Source organism: Lepisma saccharinum, chromosome 3, assembly GCF_977018435.1.
Source record: "Lepisma saccharinum chromosome 3, izLepSacc3.1, whole genome shotgun sequence".
NCBI classification, from domain to species: domain Eukaryota; kingdom Metazoa; phylum Arthropoda; class Insecta; order Zygentoma; family Lepismatidae; genus Lepisma; species Lepisma saccharinum.
This window is the reverse complement of record NC_139231.1, coordinates 103595224-103611113: the sequence shown is the minus strand read 5'-3', so window position 1 is coordinate 103611113 and position 15890 is coordinate 103595224. Positions and strand designations below refer to the sequence as shown.

Here is a 15890-nt window from a genome sequence, read left to right as displayed (position 1 = left end):
CATCGTCTATCCTAAATCCGTGGCTCTGCGTGCATTCTACAGCATGTACCTCATACCTAACGTCACGCAGCACAACAACAAAATTAGCGTCGGAAGCGAACACATCGTCGTCACGCCAGGCCAATACAATCTTTCCACTTTGCAAGCTCAATTACCCAAAGGCACGTACTTTTCTCAAAATTCGGTCACGCACAGAGTGGAAATCCTATCCGCGACGGAGACCGTGGACCTGGGCACCATGGGAGAACTTTTAGGTTTCGAGAACAACCACCCAAAACTCGAAGCTGGCATCAAGCACGTAGCAACCAACATTCCTAAATTCTTGGCCATAGAGACTCTGAACGTACACTGCAACGTGGCGGAAGGCATGATCACGAAATCTTCGGACGGATTATTAGGAAGTCACAAGCAGACGGGAATCATAGCCACTTTCAAACCAAGTTCCGAGTTCATGGAACCGATCATCTACACGCCCTCTTCGCCGATCTATTTTCCAGTATGTCGCAACCGCATAGACGACATAGAGTTGGTGGTGACGAACGAGAAAGGAGACGTGGTGGATTTCGCAAGTGCCACTACGACGGCCATCGTGGAGATCAACGTATAATAAATAACACACATAGTGAAATGGAGCAAATCGAAAGTTACGAATTGCAATCTTTCCCTCCCAACCGTCGCACGTTCGCCAATCTCAACGAAGCGAACAGGGAGATCGAATACGACGTGGACGTAGGCGACGGGTTCGTTCATCCTCACAGAGCGGACCTCTACCTTCAATTCGACGTGGTGAAGAAGGAAAGCGGAGGCGCGTTTCCCGCAGCAGCAAATTTGATACTCGTGGACAACTTCGTGCCTCACCTGTTCTCGCAGGTGGAGGTGAGGAAACACAACACCGTCATCGACAGAATAGATTATCCAGGCATCACGTCGACGGCAGTGGGAACATTGAAATTATCCAAAACGGACGCAGCATACTATCAGGCCGGGGGATTCGAAGCCGGGACCAAAATATCGACGACAAGTCACACGGTGCTCTTTCCCATGCGTCTGCTGCCTGGTTTCTTCTCGGACTACAAGGAGATCATGTGGAAGGGAGGACTGCGCGTCACCTTTCGAAGAGCGGCCAACGACAACGACGCACTGATGCGATACGCTACTTTGGGTCCGGACGGCACCACGCCGCTGCCCAACACTTTACCCGAAGCGGCGAAATGCGTCATCCGGAGCATGGAATTGAGAATGCCGGTGGTGGAATACGAAACGAACTACGCCCTCAAGTACAAAGCGGAGATCTTGAAGAGTCCGCAGGTGCCGATTCACTTTCACGGTTACCAGTGCGTGCAGAAGATGGCGTCGGGAAGTCACATGGAATTCGACGTGACGACGCAGTTCAACAACATACAGTTCGACATGCCAGATTTCGTCGTGGTGCTCTTTCAGACCGGACGCGATAACGACCAGGAAAAAGATTCCAGCAAGTTCGACGACTGCAAGATCAAGAACGTTTATCTGAAGAACGGTAGGAACGAAGTGTTCCCGCGCGAGAATTACAACCTCGACATGACCAAAAACGATTACCTCAAACTTTACGAAGCTTACACGGCTTACAAACGCGTGACCGAGGGAAGCGTGGACGTGTACTACGCGCCCAGCGAATTCAAAACACGCAGGCCGATGTTCGTCATCAACACATCTAAGAGAAAGCAGGTGGTGGTCAACGATCGAACCAACATCAAGGTCGTGTGCGAGTTCCACGACGCGCTGCCTGCCGATACTCTGTGCAGCGTCATCCTGATTGCAGAGAAGTCTTTTGTGTATGATGTCAAAAATGAAAGAGTGGCCGAACAGTTTTAAGTACAAGAAAAAAAATCACATAATTCTCAAAAAATTATACTGACCGCAGGTTCAAATATTAGATTAACCTGCAACGCAATGTTTAGGATGTACTGCGAGGAACACCTTCTTACATTTGTGAGAATAATCTGGAATAAAAAAATAATAAAAAAAAATTAATTTTTAATGCATTTTATAAGAAATAAATCACACTTGAACGCACAAAGGAACTTCCCCTTTGGCCCTGCGTGTGCCCCATATTCACCCCGTAGGGCGCGGCAGGGAGTTAGTCCCGCTAAAAATTCCAAACCTCCACCTGTTTTTTTTTTTTTTTTGCATTTGAAGATAAACACTATTGTTCTAATATTTTGGCTATATTAAATTAGAACTTCTGTTACATAAATTGTTTTTTTGTTTTTTTCATACATACATACATACATGCCATTTACCACATTCTAAGCTAATTTCTAGATGATAGTGGCCCCATGGGAGCGTGTGAATCCCACATTTCAGAACGCACCTCTTGTCGTCGCGTGCGTCCAGGGCAACCTTTCTCACCTGGTTGGTTGTCAACACATGGTCGACGCTCTGGATGCGCTGCTCCACTCCTGCAATTGACGTCCTAGTTTGAAGGGTTTTGACGTAATCCTCGAACTTGAGGTACTCTTGGACGACCTGCCTGTCCACACCCTTAGCCTTTTTCGTGATGGATTCTTCTGCCCGAATAGCATAGGTTTTGGCGCAAAGACCGACATCCTCGAGAGTCACATCACCGTTCTCCTCGTCTTTGAGTTTGCCGGGCACCATCTTGTTGCGAGCCGGGATGCCGTATCGGTTCGGCTGGGGATAGCCCGAGGTGTCGAAGAGGTTAACCAAAGATGGAACTGTGGCCATATCCTCGTACGCGTCGGCTGTGTGAACCTGGTATATTAAACTGTCCGTGTCTATGTAGAGAAGCGAGATGTTGTGGTCGTAGTGTGCACGTAATATGTCGTAGTACGTCTCGAACATGTGTAGCTTGCTCAGATCCAGAACCGCGGTTCCAACGTAGATGGGCTTGGTGAGCCTCACCTCACCTCGCTTCATGTGAATCAGAGCCAGCTGCTCATTGTAAATGGTCCTTGATTTGAATAACGGGTTTGCTACGAGCCTGCGACATTGTGCTTTGTTTGATATTAGCCTCACATCTACACGATTTCGCACATTCTCCATAGTTTTCCCGAACACCGCATTGTTCATTAACTTGAAGAAATCGCGATCGAAATCAGAAGTGGCGACTGTGCGATGTTCGGTGTTGAGCTCGATGTATGGCCTCAACCATGGAGAATGCTCGAACATCAAAACTCGATGTACCGTGCGGACGGTAACCCCTCGCTTCATCAACCACCGGAGGTTTTGGTAGTGTAGGACATAACGCTCTTTGGGCACAAAGTCCATGATGAGCTTTGCTTGGTTCGAGCCGGGCGGGTATTTGAATTCCGGGACTGGCGGAAGATCGCAGAACAAATCCTGCACCTTCTCGGAGAACTCGAGGTCCACCTCGGCAAAAAATCCGCGTTCCGAATCGTCGAAACCTTCAACGTCCAAGTTGGAGGGATCGGCCCACTCGAAGCCTCCAAAGGGGAGCGGCTGCATCATGGAGTGTCCGTAGAGGTTGTTGACGTCCGTGTGCATGATGTAGCTGGACGGTTGCGAAGGGTCGTAACCGGTGGCCATGTGGTGATTGTTGGCGCGTGCGTATCGCAGCGACACCTGGACCATTCCACCCCGCACGGCACGTTCCACGAACAACATCATGTCCACGTCCGAAAGAAGCTCAAGCCTGATTTTCGTAAGAAGAAGCATGGCCGACCAGGCCAGTCCGGGAAGACTGTAGAAGTATGCAGGGTCCAGCTTGTAGATGGTCTTCGCAGTTGCACGGAACGTCTGGAACACGTCGGCGAGGAGCGTCACATCAAGTTTGAGGTACGCATCGTGGTAGTCCCCGAGATTTTGGCAATCCAGCTCGCGCCACATGGACTGAGCATGGTTATAGTCATCCTCAGATATGTCCGAGCCTCGCAGCTTGCTATAGAAGTTTGCTCGAGGAGGTAGCGACGTCTCCGCGAACTTGGTAGGGTCCGTGACGTATTCGTAGGGGTAGACCCCCTTACGCCTGAAGAGACCGGCGTCCAAGTTCGGAAAGTTTCCGGAGGTGATGAGTGTTTGCTCGTCGGTGAGCTTCCCCGCGAGAGCATCGAGGCTTGCCGGGAGGAACCTCAGGGAGTCGAGGAAGCGAAGCTCGACGGTAGAGCGTGATCCCGGGATTCGAACCCACTTGCTCAAGCTAATGTAACGCTCCTCGTTCTGCGCCAGGACGTTGATTCGCATGTCGTCGTACCCCAAGTGAGGCACCAGATGGTGGAAGTCGTATCCCGAGCCATTGTGAAAAAACACAGGGATGAAGCGTGGGTCCCGGGCCATGAGGTTGCAATCGTTGCACCAAGGACCAACATACCTACCGTTAAAGTGATCGTGGTGTTGGACTTTACGGTTGTTGGCGGTGTACTCCTCGACGCAGACAGGGCAAGCGATGGCCTCGTCGTGTCTACGTTGATCGTCGGGGGACAGTGGGAGCATAGACTTGGGGGCCAACAGTACCTTCCCTATCTCGATGGCCTCGACAACCATCCTCTCGAGGAAGTGTTTAACTGCGTCGGGACCGCGATACACGTAGGGCTCTGGGGCGATGTGCTGGTCTCGTCGCACCACAACGTAGGCAAAACTGGATGCCTCGTGGAGTTGGTAAGGGGTGGTGGAGGAAACTTCGGGATCGGGATCGCAAGTGGACAGGGGTTTGAGGAAGGCCTCGAAGTCCGCGATGATGATAGCGGGGTGCTCCACCATGGCACCGTGCATGTGGAAACGCTCCACGGTGCCAGGTTTGGGCAAGACTGCCACCCCAGGCTCGTTGGCATCGCAATAAAGTTTGTGGCGAGCGAGCTTCTCTGCAGCGATGTTGGGACCTCTGATGTGTTGGTAATCCTGCTGTTCTCGATTATCAAATTTGGACAAGCACCTGCGACAAACTTCTATGTGGTGACTATCACTGCCCTGTTGGCTCGAAACAAGCCGAGAGAGCGAGCGAATGAGGGTGTAATGGTGATGGGTCTCGTCCTTGATGAGCAGAAGGTGAATTTCCCGAGCATCATCGTCGTCTACATCGCTCACCCGGATGGGGTACACCACATTTTTGTCAGTGAGGCCGTAAACGTTGATGGCCAACCGAGGGTTGTGTGTACGGGCCTCGAACTTGCGAATGTCCGGGACCTCCACCGGGTAGTCGATCCCAGCCATAGCATCTTCCAGTTCCGACTCGTAGGGTAGGTAGTGGTTAACTCGGTGTGGTTGGTTTTTCCAGTGGACAGGGTGCAACGCTGCCAGCACCGACCAGAGAAAGCACTTGGCGTCACTGTTCTGAATGTTCAGGACGGCCTTCTTTGCCGCGATGGAAGGTGGTAAGGGGACGTAGCTGGAGGCGGAGAGAGGCACGAAGTTGCAAAGTTTGACGCACAGTTCGTGAGGCCCCCCACACAGCGAACCCCCCGAGCCCTTAGCTTGATGTTCTTCTTGTTTAACCAGCAGCTCCTCGGCAAACTGGTTGTAGATGACCTCGAGGTTGTCGACATCCGCCAGATGCAGCGTCTTCGCCTTGGTGTTGTGGCAGAAGCTGTAAATTTCATCGGACGGCTTCTTGTACTGGCAACGTAGCGATGCGTAGAATTTGGTGGAGGAGTACGTAGCCAGTGCATTACAAAGAATGGAAATTATCTTAGCTCGCTTCTCCTCTAAAAAGCTACGAACGTCGCATAAGCCCTCCGAAGTGAGGACAAAATCCTCCAACAAACGCTCGAAAGCAGATTGGTTCGCTTTCATCGCAGGCTTGACGCGTTTCGTGGGTGGTGCATTGATGGAGGCTGCTTCTGCCTTCCTCTTGGTGGAGGTCGAAGGCTGAGCCCCAGATGTACTTTCGCTTAGACAAGTAAGCTTATGCTTCTTGGCATACGCAATTGTGATGCGTTTATTGCATCCGGAACACAGTTCGGTGGCAGCCAAATGCTTGCCTGGCACGCAGGTGCGACAATGTCTTGCAAAATGTTTGCTTGATATGGTTGTTTTGCACACAGGGCAACTTTTCATGGAGCGCATTTTTTTTGGGGTATGTTTATTTATATGTGATCTGTTGGTGGTAGAGTGTTTACGAAAAAATGCCTTATGAGAAAAATTTTGTAAGCTAATTCTAATTAGCGTTAGTTTGGGGGTTTATTTATATATGGGTGGTGTTGTCTTCCTCAAATATGTGCTTTAATCAACCCTATAAAAAAATAAAAAAAATATATATAAGAAAAATATGATTGTAGATAGAAAAAGCACAATAAATATTATATGCATGTGTAATTCTATTTAGCTTATTTTTGCTAGACACGAATCTTCTTCAGATTTTATTGCCTACTAGTATATTTTTCTACCAATCTAGTAGAGATGCGAAACTATGAAAATGTTTTTTTTTGTTTAAGCACTAATCATTATGTTTCCAATAGGACTCCTATGGGACGTAAAACCTTGTAACTTTGCTCTATGTATATACTAGTGCTTTTCCAACATATTCACAAAACCTTAGAACCTTCACAGACAAAAAAATAAAATTCCCCCTGTGTACATGTATAATTCGAATCCCACTGTAGGTCCAGTTTCGCTTAACCTTACTGTGCATAAAACAGCAAATCCAACTTAGAGTATCAACACATTCAAAAAAATAAAGTTTCCCCCTGTGTACATGTATAATTTTAATCTCCAAGTTCGATACTCGGCAGATCCCACTGTAGGTCCTGTTTCGCTTAACCTTACTGTGCATAAAACAGCAAATCCAACTTAGAGTATCAACACATTCAAAAAATAAAGTTTCCCCCTGTGTACATGTATAATTTTAATCTCCAAGTTTGATACCCGGCAGATCCCACTGTAGGTCCAGTTTCGGTTAGCCTTACTGTGCATAAAACAGCAAATCCAATTTAGAGTACACGCGTCAATACCATCCACCATGAGTAAACTAACATGATTATTACCTCGCTTTTATGTTATTCGCGATGAAGAATAGTTTTTTTCAAGCGCACGTTATGTATGCTCATATTTTTTTTGTTTATCGTAAATTTCGATGTTTAATCAAAACAACACTTTCTGTTCACTAACGCACTCGTAATTATTATTATTAACACACACACACATGCAAAAGAAATAACAAGAAACAAAACTTACCTACAAAAGGCTGCTAGCAATTTAACACTCACAAATAGTAGTATAATCGCGCACAGTCGCAAAAACTTCACTGTTCTGTCTAGAAACTTCCACAGAAACGAAAGTCATCTCCCCCCCCTCTCTTCTCTCCACCCGTCGTCGCATCCGGTTGCGGTGACAATATAAGCAAAAACTAGGTCGCGTCAGTATTGCCAACTCACTAGGCCTCTGAGTTTAGGGCGACCCGAATTGTGCTGCCAGAGCGTGTTGCGCGCGGACCAGGTTCGAGGGCACAAACTCAACTGGCATCTCTCGCATTACTATTTCAGCAAAGCGTTGCAGAACAAGCAATATTTATGTTTCCCACGGTAGCATCTCGAGTATTATCACAAGCTGGTCGGGGGTTACGTACAGCAGCTGACCTCCCCCCCCCTTTCAGCGTGAACTTGGGAGTGGCGCGAATTCCACGCCGCCGGAGCGGACGTTCCACCCGGTACGGAAGTTGATGTTTATCGCGGCGTCACGAATCCCACACCGGCGGCGTGGAAGCCAAACAGAACACGGCTAAATTAATGATGAATAGTATGCACGGGTAAATGTACAAATTGAAAAACACCCCCGAAGAGATTCGCCCCCACGTCAATCAATTTTACGTTCGAAGGCCGTACGGGAAAACCTTTACTTTTTTGGTTGGGCACCACGCACCCTGGCGGGGTTATAGGGGCTAGGTATCCTAAAAAACAACAATTATTATTATTTTGTTTATTTGCTTGCGTCACAATACGCGCGCGCGTGTGTGTGTGTGTGTGTGGCACATCGTTCCCCCGAGAGAGGTTTACAAAGGTCACGATATACAAACATTGCCGGAGTTGGAAAATTACGATATGGCGCATTCGCTCACCACTGTTGCCAGCCGTAGGTCTCTCTCTCTCTTCATCTTACAGCAACGTTGGCATCTCTATTTTTTTAGTTGCAGGTGGTTTGCCAACACACTCTAGTTAATAATGCTACATATTATACACACACACGCACACACATACTGTGTTGCCATCCACCCATCTCTCTCTCTTTTACGGCAGTGCCGGCTCTCCTTGCCCAGTGTGTGTAGGTTGGCAAAAATTGCTTTATGCACTGTAAGGCAAGCCTCAAGCAAAGTTGCCAGCTCCTTGCTTTAGGTTAGGTTAGACCAAGAAAAAAAAGTTGTAGGTAGGCTGTCGGTTGTTTAACTCTTCCCTCTCTCTCTCTCCTCTCTCTTTTTTTTGTAAAAAGCTATGGCAAAAGCACCAGTAGGTTGGCAACCTTGCTTTATGCACTGTAAGACAAGCCTCAAGCAAGGTTGCCAGCTCCTTGCTTTAGGTTAGGTTAAACCAAGAAAAAAAAACCTTGGTGATTTTTTTCGAGTAAGGTGTTGGCAACACTGCGAGAAAATGAGGCTTATGCCTTACAAGAGCAAACCATTAAGAAGCCTCAAGCAAGATTGCCAGCTCCTTGCTTTAGGTTAGGTTAGACAAAAAAAAAAACCTTGGTGATTTTTTCGAGTGAGGAGTTGGCAACACTGCGAGAAAATGGGGCTCATGCCTTACAAGAGAAATCCATTAAGGCGAGCCCCACCGAGCCCCATTTTCGGTTGGTGAACCGGTGCATTTCACCTACTATTGCCATTTTATTTCTAGCGGATCATAGAAGTTTCTGCCCGTAAATAGCAAAGCTGGACTGTTATCAATTGCTGAATTGTATGAACAATTAATTGAATGTTGAATTTCCTTTAACCCATTCATCCAATGATTTTGTTGCTTAGAAAATAAGGTTCTCAAAGCTCCTTTTAAAGTTTTGATATACCTTTCAGCTAAGTTAGTTTGTGGATTATACCGAGAACAAGTAATGTGTTTGATGTCTAAATTGAACAAAAAGGAAGTGAAATATTGACAAACAAAATAGGAAGCGTTATTAGAAACAACTTCCATACAAATCCCTGTATCTAACAATACATTATATAAATGTTTCACAATTATTTTAGATGAAAGTTGCCTTAGTGGCTCTAAACGAACAAATTTTGACATAGCATCTACAATTATAAGTATATATTGATAACCTTTAGATGTTGGTAGGGGGCCGACGATGTCTATGTAATACCTTTGACCTACTTTATTTACTATTTCAGAGGAAAGGGTATTGACAGGTCTTACATTTCTTTCCTTAGCCTTTTGACAAACATCACAACTCTGACAAAAGGCCTTAACATCTTTGGACATCCCGTCCCACGTGAAATGACGTTCAAGACGTCTAAGAGTTTTCTGCCAATTTCCATGTGCACCACAATATATATTACTATGGAAATAATCCATTAAGTTATTTCTTAAATGTTGCGGCACGCATGTCCTGTAAGGCATTCCTTTAGCTCTAGTTTTTCTATACAATACGTCCTTCATTACCTTTTACTTATAACTCTGTATTTTATTCTTACAGTTGGTAATTATCTCACTCAATTGTGAGTCTTTGGCTTGTTCGTCAGGTAATACATGAGAATATATAGGGTGAGACCACATCGACAGATTTAAACTTTGTAATTCATCTTCATCTAATTCTTCAGTATGAAAAATTTTACTGTCGAATATTCTACATAAGATGTCTGAAGACACATTATCTTTGGCAATAATATGTTGAATTTCAAACTTAAAGGTTGAGAGTTTTTCTAAATAGCGTGCGTATTTAGTAAATTTTTTTGAACGTCTTATCATCCAAGTCACAATTAAGCAGTCCATTTGAATGATAAATGGTTGTGCTTTCAAGTAATATGAAAATTTATCCAGTGCTAACATTAAACTATATAATTCTATGTCATAAATGGTTTTAGATTTTTCATTTTCTTTTAATCTTCTTGAGTGGAAAGAGACTGGTCTTAAGTTACCCGTCTCGTCTTCCTGTAACAGAATTGCACTATAGCCAGATAGACTGCCATCAGCTTGAACAACAAATCGTTTATTCATGTCTGGTAATTTTAACACTACATTTTCCTGAAACAACCTTTTAACGTGATCTAATGCTTTTTGTTGGCAAGCCCCCCCCATACAAATTTTACATTTTTTCTTTTCAACTCATTTAAAGGACCAATTATTTCTTGGAATTAGGGTATATATCTCGAAAATATGTAAGAAACCCTACCAATTTCATCAATCCTCGCAGATTTTTAGGGGGATTTAATTGCTTAATTGCTTCGACTAGTTCTGGGTCCATTATTAAATTTCCATTCTTAATAATAAAGCCCAAGAATTTAATTTCTTCCTTAAGAAACTGACTTACTAGGAGAAATGGTAACCCCAAATTTTCTCATTCGGTCTAACACTATTTTCAAATGTTCAAGGTGAGAGGCTTTATCTTTTGAAAATATAATTAAATCGTCACAATAATACCAATAAAGAAAGTTTCCTTTTAGATCTCCAAAGATCATTTGCATTGCTCTAGCTAGAGCCGCTGGACCAATCGTCAATCCGAAGAGAATGGTACGAAATTGAAATTGATTGTCTTGGGTAACGAAGGCTGTTACTTTACGGCTCTCTTCGTCTAACAAGATTTGATGAAAAGCCTTTTTGCAATCCAAAACTGAATAAATATTTCCTTGACTCAAAATTGATAAACTTTCTTCTAGGTTACTAGGAGGAAACCCATCAAACATTATAAGTTCATTTGTCTTAGAATAATTAACAACTAAGCGTTTAGATTTGCTTTTCTGATCGACCAAGAAACAAGGTGCAGCATAACTACTATTGCATGGTTCAATTACATTTTGTTCTAACAAATCTTTAATTATAGCGTTTACTTCTTTCCTTCTGTCAGGGGAGGAAGCATAGGGAGCTGTGCGAACAGGTGCTTGGTCTTTCATTTTTATAGTGCATACAAAATCCTTAATTAACCCTATCTTATCAGTTATTACATCACTAAGTTCGTTTTAACTCACCGATTCTTTCAGTGTACACATCATCGGGGGGATCGATTGAAGTTGCTAAAGCCTTCATTGTTGAAGGCTCAGAAGTCTTCTTTTTCCAGTTCCTTCGGTTCCATCTCTGAAATGAAGTTTGGGGACGCATCTGTCTTCCTGCAGTTGACTCCAACGAAGTGGACGTTTCCGGAACGGAAATTTTCACCTGTCCCTGTGAAGAATTTTCCTGCGAAACATGAGTGATATTAATTAAACTATCACAGTTCCACACTATAGGCAAAATGTCTGGCACGTTCTCGAAACGAACTATTCCTTGATTCATATCCAAAATTGCTTTAGTTCGTATCTGAAATTTTACACCAAGAATAGCATCTACGGGTAAATTTTCCACTACATAAAAGTTCACTGGCCAAGTTAACTTTCCTAGGCGAACTATCACAGTAACTTGCTTATTAACTTGTAACATAGAGCTGTTACCGGTCATCACTTGACGGTTTTGAGGAACAATCTTTATTGCTCTTTTAGCTTCGAGAAGTTGAAAAGTTGTACTTTTAATTAAGTTATCAGTTGATCCCGTGTCTAAACATATATTGACTGGTAAATGTTGTAAATATCCATTTACAAACACTGCTTTGATACTGTTCGTACTTACGGTATTTGAAGAAAAGAAGAAAACATCACCTGAGAAGTTGAGGGCATCTGTGAACGATCCTTCGCTCCGAATTTAGAATAAGACTGGTTCTTGTAAATACTAAAATAAGCATTTTTCTCTTAGTTCCCAGTAATTCCATTTTCCTCTTCTCTAGACCATAAAAATCTTGAGTGAGACGGCTATGTTGATGAAAAACTGTTAGCTTCCTTTTCAACATCTTTAGTGTGGTAATCGGTTCTTGAAACATTAGCGGTCTTGAAACGTGTGGTAAAAGTCTCTCCACTAACATGCTCACGAATGTTTCTTCTAAAGTTGTCACTGGCAAAATTAGTGCAGCACGTACTCTACTGTCAAGGAATTCCACTGTATCCTCATTCTTATCTTGCACTCTTAATACATATTTAGTGATCAGTCTTTGGCGACTCCAAAATTTACAAATTTATTCACGAAATTATCACGGACTTGCTCCCAAGAATAACCTTTATAGATATTTTCTATCCATAATTTACTCATACTATCAGGCAATTTACTCATTACAGCCAACATGATATCCCTTAGGGGATACAGCCTCTTTTCTATTATTAATTGTACATTATACAAAAATTCAAAGATACTTTCCGCTGTGTCATCTTTCACAACGGGGACTACTTGTATTAATTGCAACAACGTTTGCTGTGCTAAATTTGTAGACAATTTATTTAGGGCATTCCCTGTAAAAACTGTAGGACCCAATTCCTCATCACTAGAACTGGAGCCACTGAAAGACATTAAATTGCAAGCGGGCCGTCTATCAACCCACAACAGCTTACGAGGAAGCCTCGAACAAGTCTGCTGGTCCTGACCTTCCCTTTGCTGGGTTGCCAAGTTTAAAGGAGAAGTTTGCATTTCTCTCGTTAGTGCTACATGTTCATGTCTTGTTGAAGAAATTGGAGGAATATACACAGTTGATTCTGAATCAATTGGCAAGAGTGGATCTGGTAGTCCAGTTATATCTATAGTATCAAAAGGGTTTAATGCAAAAGCCATTTTTGACCGTAGTTCTATTTGATTGATTAAGCTCTGTTATTACGTATCTACTCACGACCAGGAAATGGGGAAACAAAACTGAATACCTCCGTTGGCTACTAAACATGTGACTCAACACGCTTCATTTCCATATTCAGCGGAATCATTTACCCAAGCCGTAACAAGCATTGTGTCAAATTTTGAGTACTGAAAATAGAGTATTTTGTTTTTTGTCACTATAACTGAGCATTAAGAACCATGCTCTGACTTACAACCGCCTTTCGGGGCTGAACTCCTACCAGAACTGGGCCCATAAGAGGTCCCCAATACTCGGTCGAACAGTAACTCGATTTGCAGTAGTCAAAACTTGAGTAACACACAATTCATGATAACTACACATTTATTCAAATTAATCAGTGGCTTAGTTACATATTGTTGGTTTAGTTACTGAATATACTATTTCACATGGTCACACATTCAGTGGGAGCGTGAATGAGAGAGAGACAGTAGTTCCTTTCTTCAAAATAGCAATATGAAAATTAAATTAAATTAAACTTTTTTTGGAATGATCACATAATCAATTAGCAATTTATACACTTATGTACGCAGAAAGAAATAAAGATCAAACCAATAATATTAACTGAAAACTAGACTGAGGATTGAAGACAAGGCGCGTCTCTCTCTCCCATGGCTGCCGATAGACAAGAGCCGTTATCTTCTCTGAACGCACTTCTCCACCAATCAGCGCCCTTCAATGACGTCACTATTGACGTACATTCACTGTTGCCAAGCTTATTCTTCATAAATCGCACAGTTACACAAATCAAAAAATAAGATGATGTGATCGAGGGGTTATACCTCCGTTTGGCTAAAAATGGACAAAGCACTTTCTTTCCCTGTGGTCTTCAAATCGAGAATTTGCAAGTGTCATACCTATTTTCATTTAAATAATTACTAGCTTCTATTTCAACGAATTTTTACATTTGTCAACACCATTAGGTTACATGACATTTTCAGATTCGGTATGCATTTGTTCTCGGAAAAACACACTGGAAACAAAAGGTTTGTTTAAACTATGATTGACACTGAATATTAATAATTTTTACAATACACTAATATATTAATTTTGCAACGTTGTGAATGATCAATGAAATATTGCTACTGTGCCTTCAGCTTCTTAATTTTTTGCAGATGATGACAATAGACGGCTATGTGATCCTGCAATGGGAGGACCCAAGGGTAAACATCAGTCTTGATGGAAAAGAGGAAAGAGAATTTGCCAACATTTACGACGAGGATCAATCAAAGATGTGGTTGCCTCATCTCTACGTTTGGAACATGAAAGATATGATAATCAGAACCACTTCCTTGAAGAGAAACATGAGACTCACGATTACGAAGAAAAAGCGTCTGATATTTCTACTTGGGTACGCGTTGTTGCATCTTTATGTAACAAAACTCTATACGTTCCTCTAATGTAATTAGGCTGTATCTGTTATTTTCTAAGTGCAATTTCTAATAAGTACGTAAACAGACGTTGAGCGCCAGGAGTTTCGGGTTCGAATGGGTAGCCTTCAAGATTCAACATCACTTAAACGTGCGACACTCCTGTAACTGGATTTCTGCAGGCCAACGAAGCCCTGGCGTCTGAATCTACAGTCGGTACAATCCCCTTCCAGGACTGGGTGTTGTCCTGTGCATATGCTATATGTGCTGAGTAAGAACATTTTAGTTCTCAGAGACACGTGTGGATTTTTGTTACGCTACCGGGCTTGACTCCGTGTAATGTAACGGGTGCAAATAGCCAAAGTGCTGACACACCCACATTTTTTCCATTTCAATCAATCAATCGGGGGTGCGGGTTGTCTTAAAAGATTTACACATAATCAATTGCTACCCCCAAGATCTGATGTTACCGCACGTCAAAGAGTACATTACAATTCGTTCTAGCGAAAATAGCCCGAAAAAATGGGAGCTCTTTCTAAACGATATTCAGGAGGTACAAGTTCGGATGCTGAGACCGATCACCTCAACCTAGCAATTCTTCTCATTCATTCTATGTGAATGTTGGGATGTAACCTTGAATGAAATCCATGAAGGAAGCAAGGGACATTTGGAGACATTTCTTAATATCAACCAAAATTCACGCTTCTATAGTTTGTTGAATTGTAATTGAATTGGTGTTCTAAGTCCACTTTATGCACAGCAAGGCTAATCGGGACTGGACCTACAGTTTAAAGTGAGATCCGAACCACTATGTGCCTCCAGCTTGTATCGAACCCGGGACCGCTTGATTACAAGGCGACGACGCTACCACTGCGCCATCGGGAAGGTCTTCTATAGTTTGTTGTTAAACAAACAAATTTAATGGCGTTGTAACCTAGAAGTGCCACAGTTCTAAAACCCGTGTACACACTAAGAATCCAAAATATATTTTATTTTATTAGACACCATTAATATGAAACATATTAGAATTAAAGATGATTAACTTAATTTTAACTTCTTTCAAGAAATTGAATGTTTCACATTTTACGTGAAAGTAAAATCCAATTATTACTTGTTGTATGTGATTGTGTAGCAAGTAAATAATTTCAAGCTATTAACAAATATACAAATTTTTATTTCAGAATTACTCTCAGATATCCGTGTGAATTTGATTTCGGAAAATATCCGTTTGATATTCAATGCTGCCGCATAAAAATGGCAATATGTAAGTAAATACTTGATTTATTCCTTCATGGGACCTAAAACTTACAAAACGGTTCTGATTATTTCACAACTCCACTAGACATACAATTTCTTCTTCATCTATGCTGTCAGTACTCGAAGTGGAAATCATTAGTCTAGTAGGTGTTTGTATGAACCTTGGGGCTGGCTGCGAAGTGGAAATCGTTAGTCAAGGAGGTGTTAGTATGAGCTTTGAAGCTGACTGCGAAGTGGAAATCGTTAGTCTAGGAGGTGTTTGTATGAGCCTTGGGGCTGGCTGAGACGGACAGACAGTGGGGTCGTTAGCTATATAGCTATCTATAGCTGGGTGATACCCCGGACCTCCTCCATCTTGAGGAGCAGTGACTACCTACAATTTTTACCCGTTGCTTTCATAAAGTGCTGAAAATATACCCTTATCTTAATGGCAACATTAATATATTCACTACTCACTTTTGACATAAATTTTTTATATCACAAAAC

The 15890-nt window shown here is 42.9% G+C and overlaps 1 protein-coding gene across 1 annotated transcript in view; it reads left to right on the top strand.

Annotated features, from left to right (window-relative positions):
* The window catches only part of LOC145985927 (cilia- and flagella-associated protein 251-like), a 457476-nt gene that overhangs the window by 252565 nt on the left and 189021 nt on the right, over window positions 1–15890 (top strand). The gene's annotated exons all lie outside the window — the stretch shown is intronic.